Source organism: Nomascus leucogenys, chromosome 15, assembly GCF_006542625.1.
Source record: "Nomascus leucogenys isolate Asia chromosome 15, Asia_NLE_v1, whole genome shotgun sequence".
NCBI lineage: Eukaryota > Metazoa > Chordata > Mammalia > Primates > Hylobatidae > Nomascus > Nomascus leucogenys.
In genome coordinates, this window is record NC_044395.1 from 912,180 (window position 1) to 924,264 (window position 12,085).

A 12,085-nucleotide genomic window follows, 5' to 3' on the forward strand; every position below is an offset into this window, starting at 1 on the left:
GCTACGGGCGTGTTTCAGGCCTCAGTTTTCTTATCTCCAGGGAACACCATGTTCTATAGAGGATGATTGTATAGTGAGCACTATTGATTACATAAAGATCAAATGAAACAACATCGGGAAAGTTCTTGGTAAACTGTGCCATATACTACAGCAATGCACTCAGTACCCTGGCACTGAGGCCCGGCTCGTGCCCCACGGGGCTCTGTGCCCTTCCCTTGGCTGGCAGCTCAGGGCAGGGAGCCCAGTGTGATACCCGCTGAGGAGGGAGATGGCATAATGCCCTTGGGTGCCCGTGTGCCCGGGTCAGCAGCCAAGAGCGGGATGCTTAGGAGTCCCACCGAGGCAGTTGGGCCCCGGCTTCATTGGCAGGGGCAGAAGGGAGGCAGGTGTGGGGCAGGCCAGAGGGGGGCGCGAGGAAAAGAGGCTGGTTGGGCCATGGAACACTCTCCAAGGGGTGTCACAGAGCCACGCCAAGTGTGTGTCACCCTTCTCTGTGAGGATGTGTGATTAGTGGAAATGAGAACAAGCTTTATTAGTCACTGCCGAGGAGAAACACCACGAAGAATTAATGGAAGGGTGCACGGGCCTCTGTAGGCTGCTGGAAGGGAGGAGTTTCATGTCCTCTTTTCTTTTTGCCCCCGGAAGACTCATGTTGCTGAGAGCAGATGGTGAGGGGGAAGAGGGTGGGTCCTCATCCTTGAGTCACTTGCTGCCAGGGTACCTTTTTGGGGCTCTGGGAAGTACAGCGAGCATCTTGGACGGATAGGCGGCCTGTTTGCAGGGGGGCGAGGGTCGGCCCGAGGAGGCGCCGCTGGGAATGACTCGTGCCCAGTCAGAAGCTGTAATTGGAGGTGATTAATCTGTGGAGGACGGCGTGGGGAGTCAGTGCTGACTCAGGACCCAGGCGGGCCGCTCCCCTCTCCCACTTCACCTGCCTCAGACGGCAGATGGAGGCTGCTTGGAAAGGCTAATGATTCAGAGACCCTTAAAACAGAAGGATGAGCAGCTGAGGCTCCGGATCGAAGATGTTTTAACCCTTTAATGGTCCAGCGGTAACTTGACGCGGTTGAGGGTCTTCTCTGGGAGTCAGGGCCCTGGACACGTGAAGCACTTATTTTATTTATTTATTTATTTTGAGATGAAGTCTCGCTCTGTAGCCCAGGCTGGAGTGCAGCGGTGCAATCTCGGTTCACTGCAACCTCTGCCTCCCAGGTTCAAGCGATATTCATGCCTCAGCCTCCTGAGTAGCTAGGACTAGAGGCGTGCACCACCACACCCAGCTAATTTTTGTATTTTTAATAGAGACGGGATTTTGCCATGTTGGCCAGGCTGGTCTCGAACTCCTGACCTCAGGGATCCACCCGCCGTGGTGTCCCAAAGTGCTGAGATTACAGGTGTGAGTCACTGCGCCCAGCCCCACTCAAAGCGCTTCTGATGCACCCCATCAGAAGTGGGGGTCAGGAGCTCCTCCACTGTGGGACGCTAAGCTAAGGCTTTCTAGTTAAGGGGACCTAGATTTCAGCCCCAGGTAGGCACTCCTCAGCTCTGGCAAGCGGCTCAACCTCTCCAAGTCTGTACAATGAGGACAAAACTACCTACTTCATGGGGACTCAAAGAGATAGTGTTTGTGAAATGTTAGCAGAGCCAGGACTAGACCTGGGATGGGAGCAACCAACGCCTCATCCCGGGAGAGGCCACACTGAGTATGTGTCTTAAAAGAGGCTGCATTAACATTTTTCACCTCTCTTCTTTATTCCAAAGATAAGCAAGAAGACCTGAGGGTCAGAAGAGCCAGCGTGGGTCACGCATGGCTGTCACAAGGGACAGTAAGATGGGTGATATGAAGATGCAAATCACCAAATATTATTTTACCTATACACACACACACATATACAGATAGTATAAAATTGTACACAATACACACAGTAAATATTTAATTAAAGAGGCTGTTTTCCCATTGGCAACTGATCTTACACCTTGGGGGAAGGCGCCCAGGTACACATACCTTGAAAACGCCCAGTGGCTTTTGAGGAGACCTCGGTGGTGCTACTTTGTTTTGAGTGCAGGATCTTAGCAGAAGTCAGGAAGCAGTGGGCTTTTGGGGGAGCTGAGTCTGGAATAGTAAAGATGCTCTGGTCCAGCTGCTTTTGTGTGGTCAATCTGAGCGAGGGAGAGTGGACTGTGTCATGGGGTTGGGGCTAGATCTCGGATGGGTTCATCCAACCCAACACCATGCATGTGCCTTAAAAGAAGTTCTAATTCTTTTTCAACTTTTCTCTACCTCAAAGGAGAAGTAAGAACACTTGACCAGTAAGAAGAGTGAGGATTAGATTTTGCACAGTTGCCAGAATGCAAAATCGAGATGATGGATATGAAATGCAAACGGGCAAAGTTAGGCATGTTCCTTCTTTATCCTCAAGGACGCTGAGCCAGAGCCTGCAGCGCCCTCCCAGACAGAGCACAGCTCCCAGGTTCCCCAGCTCCTGTGAGGACCCACAGCTGGGGTGGCCCACACAGAGACTGGGATTCTGCCAACCTCACCCGGAGATGCTCCCTCTCCACTTTCATGTTCTTGTTTGTTCTCTCCTGCCTGGTACCATGCCTGACCACCTGACCCTACCAGGGACTCTTGCCGAAAGCGGGCCTGTTCACCAGGTGCAAACAATTTATGCAGCGCTTCCGTTCTCCAGTGCTTGCGGTGAAATTGGGAAATGCAAAGGTTATTTTTCTCAGGAGCATCCTGCAGCAGGTCTGGGATTCAGGCCTGTCAAAATTCTCCCCTGCAGATACATCTGGAACTTTCCATTAGCAGCAGGAACTCTGACAATCAGGATGGTTTAACTGTCAGAGTGGGGAGCCAGGTAACCAAGACCTTTACCATGGAGATCATTGGAAATAAAACCCCAATTTTCACATCTCCCTAGAGGCATGTTCCTCGCTGGTGGGAGGGGCTGAAGGCCTATAAGCACCCATCTCAGCCCCAAGAAGCCCAGTTCTTCTAATGTCCTTCAGCCTCTACCAGCTGCAGAACAATAAGCAAACACTGTCCTGTGAAGCTTCCTGCACAGTTAGCATTCTTGGGCTGCAGCCTCTTTTCAGTGGATGCGTGGACAATGAAAATCAGCATATAGATTGAGCTGCCACTATATGGAGGGCAAAACGATAATGGAGAAGACAGTGTTTCGTTTTTTATTTATTTTTCTTTTTTGAGAAGGAGTTTTGCTCTCGTTGTCAAGGCTGGAGTTTAATGGTGCGATCTTGGCTCACTGCAACCTCCGCCTCGTGGGTTCAAGCCATTCTCCTGGCTCAGCCTCCTGAGTAGCTGGGATTACAAGCACGTACCACCACACCCGGCTAATTTTGTATTTTTAGTAGAGATGGGGTTTCTCCATGTTGGTCAGGCTGGTCTCGAACTCCTGACCTCAGGCGATCCGCCCGCCTCAGCCTCCCAAAGTGCTGGGATTACAGGCATGAGCCCCCACGCCCGGCCAAGACAATGTTTTAGAGTCCAGTTGGCTTCTCTTAGGGAGAAGATCGCTTTTCAGAGGAGGGACTAGCCAGCTACCTCCGCCACTTAGTGAAGGGGAGGGAAGAGTCTTACTAGTAGGTTTGATCACAAAGTTCCCCTTCCCCACCACCCCCAACACACACGCAGGGGCAGAAAGGAAAGGGGAAGGAAGGACCCAGGTGGCCTCGGCTGCTGGCCTCACTCTGTTTCCTCCCTGGACCCACTGGTCAGCACGTGCTGAGCCCAAGATCTGTGCTCCTGGCTGCAAGGATTTCCCCTGTGCGTCCTCCATTTGCAAATTTGGGTGTTGGTCCTCCTGGAATCCAACTACTTTGAATTCCTGCCACCACCAGATCTTTGCTGAGTCTCGTTAGTACAAGGCATTTACGATGCAGTGTCAGTCCCTGGTTGTGGGGGCGCAGAACAGCACTCGGCCAGAGGCTTGAGGGGCAGGTGACTGTGGAAGCATAGATTTAGGATATACCTTTGGGATTACAGAATAGCAAACGGACACCTCGTGAGATGAAATGGTTCATCAAAGATCTTGTTTGTTGGTAGAACAGCAGGAATAAGACTCAGGCTGTCTAACTCCTAGCTCTTCCTGTTGTCGCTGGAGCCTTCTCCAGGCAGGGAGCTCTGCTGACAGTAGGCTGCACAGCTCTCGCAACTGAATCCAATCCTGCCCCAATCCTTTGTTAGGCATCCCCTGTGTGGCTCCAGGGTCATACGCATTGTGGGTCTGGTGTAGCCCCTTGGCCTGGAGGACACACAGAGGGATGTTGGGCCTGTCGCCATGGGGCATGAAGCCTGGGGAAGCACCACCTTGCTTCCTGCCATAGCCTTTGTGATGGTCGCAAAGCTCTGAAGGAAGTTGCAGAAGACAAACCGGTCATTTTCTCTCTGTCTCCTTGATTTCTCCTGCATCCAGGGTGGCTCCTGATTTTCCTGGTGACTTAGCGTTTCCTTACACTTGGACTCATCATTGTCACTACTCCCACCACTGATCTGGAACGTGTGGCCTCCCTCCCCCATCGTCGTCGCCTCCACGGGGCCTCCTCCGCTCCACCTATGGCTCCTTCCCATGTGCTGCACAGCTGTTCTCGCCCCCATCGGGGGTGCTCTCCTAACCCCGCGGCGGAGGAGCGCATGGGAAGGCTCAGGAGAAATTGGAAGCCTTGCTAGTTCCGGGGGTGGGGCAGACATCCCTCAGCAGGCCAGACACCTGCTGCAATGTGAGTGATTCTGTATCCACCCAACGAACATCGCTGCATACCTGCCTGCCAGGCACTATGCCAGATGCCATGGCCTTGTCACCTAAAGCAGGGATTCTGCCCTCAGAGGAATGCTCGTGCGCAAGCAGGCACATCAGTGGCTTCACTACAGTCTGATGGGCCCATGTCAGCTGCAATAGCCCCAAGTACAGAAGCCTTAGGTAGGGAATGGAGCGATGGTCAAGTCAAGCAGGGGAGCAGGAAGCCCTTGGAGGTGGTGCCTGAGTGGGCGTTGGAGGGTGGCGAGGGATGAAGTGGGCAGCTAAGGTTGAGGGAAGGGCAGGAAGGAGGCCACCCGGTTTCCACCTGGGAGAGCAAGGGGACAGCACGGGGCAGGTGCTGGGCTGCCTTGGATCTGTTAGAAATCTCCCCAGTTGGATGGGTGGGCTCGAGGCAGCTGTCCTCTCTCCGGGGCGAGCATGCTGTGGTGGAAAGGGTGATCCAACAAGGACAGTCAGAAGGCAGGTGTGGTCCTGGGTCCGCCATGAACCAGTTCGATGACGTTGGCAAGGCACTGACCCTAACCTGATGGAAAAAGAGAGAATTGGACAAGATAGCCTCTGACGTCCCTTCCAGCTCCAAAACTATCCTCTCCCCTCGAAACACACAAGAAAACCAGACAAAAGTAAATACGGTTCATGGATGCTTAGACCTCCTCCTAGACAGTCAGATTCAGGGTTGGTCAAGATGGTGGTGAGAGAACTGCCCTATCCTGGTAGGTAGAGCGAGCTGAGGGTGAAGAAAGCCCATTCCCCTTCTCCTTGGTCGGGTCAGGACTCCCCCCGCCCATGAGCAACAGGACATCAGGGCCAAAACAAAAAAAAAAAGAAAAAAATCGATTGCAATGCCAGTGGGAACTCTTCTTGTCACGATGTTTCACTCCAGCGCCTCCATTTCTATTATTATACCAAGTGATTTATTCCAAAAACATAAACCCAGCAGCAAAAGAGTAACCGGCTCCCCAGGGAGAGGTCTCTTCCTCTTTCTCCTTCCCTGCAAGCTGTTGCCTGGCTCAAGGTACTCAAGGTACCTGCCTCTTGTCCAGCTTCAGCCCACCCTCAGTGGGAAAGGTTGCAGGCTGGGAGGAAGATGGCACCTCGAAGATATTCCCTGGGTCTTCCCAGCTACTTGGCCTTCACGGGTAGTATTCACTACAAGTTTCTACTCAAATTTCTTTGAAACCTGGGTAAACATCTTTTTCTACTTCGTGCTTTAGTTTTCTCATCTTTGAAATGGGGAGAAAAATTCTCGACGGTTTCTCCTTACAAGCCCAGGGAGGTGCTAAGCCTTGGATTCTGGCTAGATGCTTGTTAGATCAAAGCTATGCCACCTGGGCATGGTGGCACATGCCTGTGGTCCCAGCTATGCGGGAGGCTGAGGCAGGAGGATTGCTTGAGCCCAGGAGTTTCAGGTTACTGTGAGCTATGATTGCACCATGCACTCCAGCCTAGGCAAAAAAGCTAGACCCTGTGTCTAAAAAAAAAAGGAAAAACAGAAAAATAAAAGCCCTGCCTTTTCCTCTGTTTGTTGGCATTCCCATCTGAACACAGCTCTGAGCCAGGCCCCTTCCCCTGTAGGGCCACCATGACACTCTCTTGTTGACATTACTGCCTAAATTGGGGCTGGGGAGAGCAACTCATTCATGGAAGGCTTGAGGGTGACCTGATGTGTCCTCTGAAAACTGAAATCTTCGAGTTTTAAAAATCCTCCCAATAACGCATTGTGCTTGTCCTCCTCTACCTGAGATGGAAATTGGCTACAGTCAAGTGGAGCCTTGAGTCGGTGGGGGATGGGATGGATGGAGCACGCTCCCATTGGCGTCTGGGATAGTCACTCCCTCCTGGACTCCAGGGCTACGTGTTGCTTGTGCAATTCCATCATTTGCCACTTAGCATGTGCTGTCTTATATTTTAGTGATTAAAAAATATATAGCCCATCTCTATTTTCAGGCTTGAAAGGGGAAGTGTAGAATGATACACAGTAGTTTTCAACAAATGACTGGTTTTGTAATTGCTGCTGATTTTAACCCTAGCTGCAGGATCTATGAGTCTACGTAGGAGTTAGTATTGGGAACTGTTGGAACAGAGGGGTCTGGAAGTCTCAGGCCAGCCTCCTCACAGACTCGCAAGGAACAGATTATAGTTTCTCTTTCAAATCCACTTTCCCATCCCTAGAAGAATATGTACGTGTAAGTGGGAGACATATCTTTTATCATTTGGTCTTCGTTCTAAGATGGGGAAACTGAGGTTGGGGAGGTTAAGCAGCTTGCCGGTAGTCACACAGTTGGAGGGACAGAGCCAGGGTTAGCATGCTGCCTGATTTTAAGGCTCATGTCCAGTCCCCACATCAGAATGCTTCGTGAACGGACGAAGGCGATGATTTCCCGACAGCTTGTGAACTCTGTCGTGGATCAGCAGGCTGAGAAGGGAACCGCTCACAGCGGCCAGGAAGAGGGAGAGCCGGGTATGGGGTCCCTAGCTCTGCTCACCAGGCTATCCCTTGTGCAGGCCGGGTGGCCCGCACACCCGCCAGCGTCTCCAAAGAGAGTTGTGTTCCTTTTTGCTGAGTTCAAATGTGTGCAGAAGAATATGCGCAGCTCTGCAAACATGAAGCAGATATTCTAGCAAGAGGGCTGTTGGGCTTGTGTGGGTTTGAGAGCAGGGACTGGCTGCCCTGAGCTCCCGTTGCTGGCACGTCTCCTTCCCCCAGGAGGCAGGATGGTCACAGCCATGCCATGTTGGCAATGAGGGTCCACTGGACTCCCTCTTGGGAGTCGCCCTTGTGTAGCTAGAGGTTGGAAAGTAGAGGGGTTAAAGGCTGCCTTCTTTTGTCTCCCCAAAGGGAAATCCCTGTAAAGCAATGAAATTGTGATGAGCTTTGAAGAGGGCTTCTACCCACTAAGAAGCCAGTCCTGAATTTTGATGCGATGTCACTTAGCACAGTTCCTTCCCACCAACTGTTTGCTATGACACCATGGAGCTAAATAGCAGAGCTGCCGAAATAACAGTTGAGAGAGAGAAGGAAGAGGCATCAGCAAGGGAAAAAGATTTTTTAAGCAAGGAAGGGAATGAGACAGCAACCAATGAAACAGACAGAAGCAAGATGTCTGTTCCAGGTGGCGAGAGGCAGAGATGTCTTTTGTGTGACAAAGAAGTCTAGGATGCCAGCCATGCCCTTGACAGAGGGCAGTGACCATAACCGTCTGCATTCGAGACTTCTCAGAAACATGCACATCTTCCGTCATGTTACCTCCTTATGAGAAGGGGCAGATATTAACATCATTTTATATGTGAGCAATAGTGGAGAGTTTTCACACGTGAGCGCAGATACGGATCTGGTAGGCAACCACCATGGTTTCTGGCTTGGCTGTGCTGCTCAACCAGTGCCGCTGTATTTGAGAGAAGAAGATGCAGTGGGTTTTCTGGATATTGGAGGGCGATGCTGACAGGTGGTTGGCACAAATATTTGAAATGGGAACGGCTGTGACAAGATCCTGCCACTCTGCAGTGCTACTCAGCATCCATCACTGTGAGGGAGCAGGCGGGTCCACGCACACTTTCACCTGCCTTGTGTTTAAGAAGGACACAGAAGATCTGGGCATGAGGACTGTAATAGGGTTGGCATCTTCCTGTTCACCTTGTGATTTGTCTAGGTGCATGAATAAATATGCAGTGATAGCTATGTATTTCTATGGCATAATCTCCTCTCTTCTTTGGACAGGAGAGGTCTCCTCCAACAGTGGAGCTTTCTCAACAGTCTTGGTTCTCCTGCTATATTTTCTTCTCTCTCTCTCCCCACACAGCCCCACCCTTTCCATGCTCATCAAGTGAAAAGGTTTCTATTTAATTCAAGCAAGGGATTTTCTGTGAGCCTGCATCCTGCCAGGGACATAATCTATTCTTTTTTGTGGCATCAGAGGAGTCAAGACTCTACCACAAGTAATTGAGAAAGTTGACCTGCCAGTGACTAGTGACGTAACTTTACAAATCCTGGGATTCACCATTTGGAATTATATTCTTCTCAAACTGGACAAGACCTCCAGAATCATACAATGTCAGAGCTTGAAAGCTAAGGATGTTCACTTCAGCTCCTTATTAAATAGAAGAGGAAACTGAGGTCCAGGAGTGCTGAGTGGCTTGCTACTTAGAGTCACTCCTTCCTCTATGCTCTTCCCATTATTCCAACTCATCTTTAGCTCACCCCACCCCACTGCTGGGTATACTTATGTTTGAGCCATCTCTCTTCTTCCTAAACATCTTATAAGGGAAAGTGCTTTTAAGCCTAGTATGTAGGAGATGACTAGCATCTCTCAAGCCCTTAAGACAGAACATGACATCCCAACATTAGCAAAATTTTCTTTCCATCTAAATTTGCCTTGCTGCCATACTTCCTAAACTTTTTCAGTGAAGAGAGAGGAAAGAGATCTCCATGCTTACTTCTTTTTCCATAGGTGTCAAACGGGCAAATTTGCCCTCCCTGTGGCCCCGTTCCCCTCCTCTGGTGTAGCATTCTCTTGTCGAAGTTAAAGAATCACAACTTCCAAGCTCATAAGCCATGTGCTTAGCGTCCTAAAGTCAAATAGAGGTTAGTCCATTGGAGAACTGACTCTTTGCTTAATGACCAAAAAAGTAATATCTTTAAGAGCCTTCCCTTTCATTTCATGCCAAAGCTATTAGGCTAGATCCAGCCTAGGTTTCTGGCAGCAGGCACGCCAGAGAGCAAAACTGGGACAGAGAGCAAGACAGGGACCCTCTTGAGGAGGGCTGTAGGGCAAAGGTAGAGTGGGCAGGTTTCAGGGGAGCTCCCCAATTTTCTACCATGTAGTTCTCAGTACATGCCCATAAGCATCTTGAAAAGCATCTGTGAAACTGCCAAGAAGCCAGGCTAAAAATACCCACAGAACAGTCTGGATCAAGGAGAAATGCAGAGCTGGGCGTGAGGGCTCCATGGAAGGTGTGAGACTCAGTGCAGGAGCCAGACTGCAGCGCCCACCTCAGGCTCCTGCTCCAGGCGATGAAGCCATGATGGACTGGACATTGTTGGGGAGGAGTGGATGTATCTGGATTTAGGCCTTTTGTTTTATTTTTGGATCGGTCCAGTCCAACAGTGCAGCAAGGGTGTCTAATGACACACTAAGGGCACCTATCATATGCTCTTATAGTTCCAAGTCCAAGAACTCACTTGCTTCTTGGGAAAATAGCATTCTTTATGAAATTTTTTTTCATACATCTAAGGAGAAAGTTATGTTTGAAAGATGAACTAGGCTGGGCGCGGTGGCTCATGCCTGTAATCCCCCTAAGGCGGGTAGATCACCTAAGGTTGAGAGTTGGAGACCAGCCTGACCAACATGGAGAAACCCCATCTCTACTAAAAATACAAAATTAGCCGGGCATGGTGGCTTATTGCATTATTAAAGATTAGCCATTAAGAATGAATACTTCTTCCTTAAATATTCCACACCCTTTTTAACTTTATTTAAAAAAATATTAATTTGATTGACAACAATTGCATATGTTTTTGATGTACAACATGATGGGGTTTTTTGTTCTGTTTTGTTTTTGAGATAGTCTCACTCTGTTGCCTAGGCTGGAGTGAAGAGGTGCAATCTCGGCTCACTGCAACCTCTGCCTCCTGAGTAGCTGGGACTACAGGTGTGCGCCACCATGCCCGTCTAATTTTTGTGCTTTTTTAGTAGAGATGGGATTTTGCCATGTTGGCCAGCCTGGTCTCAAACTCCTGAACTCAAGTGAGTCACCTGCCTCGACCTCCCCAAGTGCCGGAATTACAGGCGTGAGCCATCACATCCAGCCTGTGATGTTTTGATACATTATGGAATGGCTGAACTGAGCTAATTAACATACACTTTACCTCATATATTTATCACTGTGTGTTGTGAACACTTAAAATCTCTTAGCAACCTCCAAGGCTACAGTGCATGGTTATTAACTGCAGGCCCCGAGTTGCGCAGCAGGGCCCTGCACTTGTTCCTCCTGCCTCACTGAGGTCTTGGACCCTTTGGCTGGCATCTCTCCGGTGTCCCCATGTGAGGTGTTCCGGGCTTTGCAGGGGCTCCCAGTGCCCTTTATAATGGCTGTAACTTGGCTTTGTCCGCTTACGGTTCTCTGTCTACCCCATTTTTAGGCTCCGTCTTCTAACACTTAATCTAATCACGTGCCCCTGACAAATATTATCGCTAGTCTGCTTTTTCCAGTTTCTTGTTCTTAGTTATCAGGAACATTTTACATCAGAGCACTCCCGCCTCTCTCCCAGGGTTGCCAGCAGCAGTTCCGTCATGCTTAGGCTCTTGCTCTTAGGCAGGGGATACACTTCCTTGGGTGTTTCCAAATTTCTTTTTGAGACAGCACCTCGCTCTGTCACCCAGGCTATAGTGCAGTGGAGCGATCGTGGCTTGCCGCAGCCTTGAACTCCTGGGATCAAGCGATCTTCCCACTTCAGCTTCCCCAATAGTTGGGACTATAGACGTGTGCCATCATGCCTGGCTAGTTTTTGTACTTTTTGTAGAGACAGGATCTCACTATGTTGCCCAGGCTGCTCTCAAACTCCTAGGCTCAAGTGATCCCCCTGCCTTGGCCTCCCAAAGTGCAGGGATTACAGGCATGAACCACCGTACCTGGCCTTGTTCATGTTTTTAAATAAAAATTATTATTTGAGACAAAGACCTGTCTTTGAGGAATCAAGTCTAAAGATGGACAGCATGATATGGGCAACCATCTGTAGGACACAGAAAACAAAGTTAAGAAAAGTAAAATGAGACATTCAGTATTTATATAATGCATAGATCAAGGTAAGTGTGTTTGTCACCCTGATGTAATTTGTTTAATCTGTCCCTGGCTGTCCCCTCAGGAAACTCTTCTTCCCCTGAACCCTCAATTATTTTCCTAAGTCTATTTCTTTTAGCGGACGGAAGTGCAGACCTGTGTGCCCTTCCGATGGCAGGACCTTGTGGCTGGCTGTGACTTCTGAGAGATGGATGGAGTAGATGTCACGAGGTGACTTCAGAGAACTGAGTGCTATTGATAAACCTTTGGGCAGTTTGTCAAAAATGTGACAAACGTATTCTCATTTTGTTTGGCTTTGGCCCATTTGTACAGTTTTCATTTTGAGGGCTCTTTGGAAACAGCCTCTGTGGAGACTGAATGTAGTCATTATAAAGAAGCTGAAACGCAAGTTTACTTGGGGGTGCATACGCTTTGTTTTATCTAGAAACTCTGGGGTGCCTCACATTCTCTGAGTGCAGAAATGGTAAATTCATCGGTGGCTGGAATCCAAGGAAGTGGAAGCAGCA